This window comes from Olea europaea, unplaced genomic scaffold (assembly GCF_002742605.1).
Source record: "Olea europaea var. sylvestris unplaced genomic scaffold, O_europaea_v1 scaffold2231, whole genome shotgun sequence".
Classification (NCBI taxonomy): Eukaryota; Viridiplantae; Streptophyta; class Magnoliopsida; order Lamiales; family Oleaceae; genus Olea; species Olea europaea.
This window is the reverse complement of record NW_019240345.1, coordinates 111,412-113,308: the sequence shown is the minus strand read 5'-3', so window position 1 is coordinate 113,308 and position 1,897 is coordinate 111,412. Positions and strand designations below refer to the sequence as shown.

The 1,897-nt window shown below is 35.3% G+C and overlaps 1 protein-coding gene and 1 long non-coding RNA gene across 2 annotated transcripts in view; one reads left to right on the top strand and one right to left on the bottom strand.

The window, feature by feature from the left end:
- Window positions 1-1,377, top strand: LOC111380927. Its single transcript, XR_002700257.1, has 3 exons — window positions 1-55; window positions 401-694; window positions 808-1,377. It is a non-coding gene; the product is annotated as an uncharacterized LOC111380927 (long non-coding RNA).
- The window catches only part of LOC111380926 (transcription elongation factor B polypeptide 3-like), a 14,333-nt gene that overhangs the window by 7,574 nt on the left and 4,862 nt on the right, over window positions 1-1,897 (bottom strand). The gene's annotated exons all lie outside the window — the stretch shown is intronic.

Here is a 1,897-nt window from a genome sequence, read left to right as displayed (position 1 = left end):
AGAAATAGAACGACATTCATCCTCAAATATTAGCATTGAACGGGAACAACTTAAGGTAATTTGGCTTTAATTAATATATCAATTTATTATATCGACCTTTAAATTTTAGTCCGTGCACCAAAAATTCCTGAATCCACCCTTGTGAAGAAAGAAAGATGCGTGATAAAAGGAAATAAGAAGATTTGTTGATCTGAAAACTTTCAACAACTCAGTCATCAATGTCGAAAAAACTGATTTATGTTTTGATCGGGTATGCTGGAAAGGAGTATTCCTAAATTCGGTTCCCAGTCACCTCTGTTATACGCAAAAATATTTTGCCAGTGTAGATATAAATTCCTACATTTTTAGTAAGGACAACAAAAATTATGACGTCACCAAATATTGAATTTGTTTATCCCAGGTGATCGCGCATTGATTTTATCATGAATTAACTCTCAGACTGCTCAAAGAAAGATGAGACTGTGGTATATAAAAAGCTTATACAAGTTGGATTTTGATGCATTTTAAGAACATAACATTACACCATTGTTTACTTGAAAGAAATAATCCGAAGATTTATTGAGACCATGTCAGGTCTCGTTATAGTCACTTGGTGAGTTTGGATGATGATGAAGCTGCATATCTGGCATTAACAACTGGTTTCTTCACGGGAACAATGCTGGTGAACAACCAAGAGATGGCATGATGAGAACTGGTAATGATATAGAGACTAGTAAGCTCACATATGCTTACTGAAATTAGTACCTATGATTTTCCCGCACCACTTTACTCTTCATAGCTGCTAAATTTTTGACCTCTCGGCTGCAGAAAATAGTAAAAGATTATTTTTCCATGAAGAAATAGTACCAGGAAGTCCCAATGAAAAATGCTTTAAGCACGTCATTAAGTCTGATAATCACGCTGCACAAGAATGCTGTGGGGTGCATAAGTCGGTGCGAGGGGCAGAGTGGTGACAGAATCTTCAGATCGGATTTTATGTGATGCAGAGTCAACAAGTACAGGTGCATCATGCATTCAATCCCCAATAGAATATACGAATTTGATCAAGTCATGTTGTAGATCCAAATGAATTTTGATTTGACTTTTCAGTTCGAAAGATTGATTCATGCTCCTCCCCCTCTTCCCCCAGTCTATTCATGACCAAAATTTCTTGAAAGATAAACTTTGCAACTATGATGTAGACACAGAAGTTGATAGTTTTGAAGTTATGATCTCTGACTTGAATAAGAAGTGAACCGACTTGAATAATCTAGGAGATCTATGACTTGAATAATCAAGGAAGCATTATCAACCATAAGTTTGCAAGCATGCAGCAAAACATTATGACATGAAACCTAGAGTTCCAGAAATAAGTAGATATGCCATATTATAGATTTGAGGTACCTGTTGAGGAATTCTAGCTTTGCCTTCTTCATCAGGCCACTTTTTGTGTTGCAAATGTTGCTAGCATTTACACCTACATATGTTTAAGTTACACTGAAATTCAGATTAACATCTTCACGCTGGAATATTTCATGCATTCTGAAACCTAGACAATTGGACTGTTATATTATCTCCAATAAAATAAGTACCTCCATGGAAGGTTCTTTTCCTGTTTGAAGGTGGAATCTTTGTGCACACCTGAACTTGTCGGCTTTGTTTCCCTACAAAGCATAGTAGACAGTATGTCGAAGTTTGGCCCAACAAGCATTTATTTAATCATATTGGCACAAAAAAATATTATTAAACTATTAAATATGGAGATTCAAATGGAAATGCCATATCTTGTAATGCAATAAAGGAATATGCTCATTATTTATTCCAACAACTATGGAAATTTCATTAAGCATTGTTTAGCCTATGTTTGGCCTCCATTTTTCCAAAAATTTATTTCTTCAAAACTCATTTTCAGCCACAC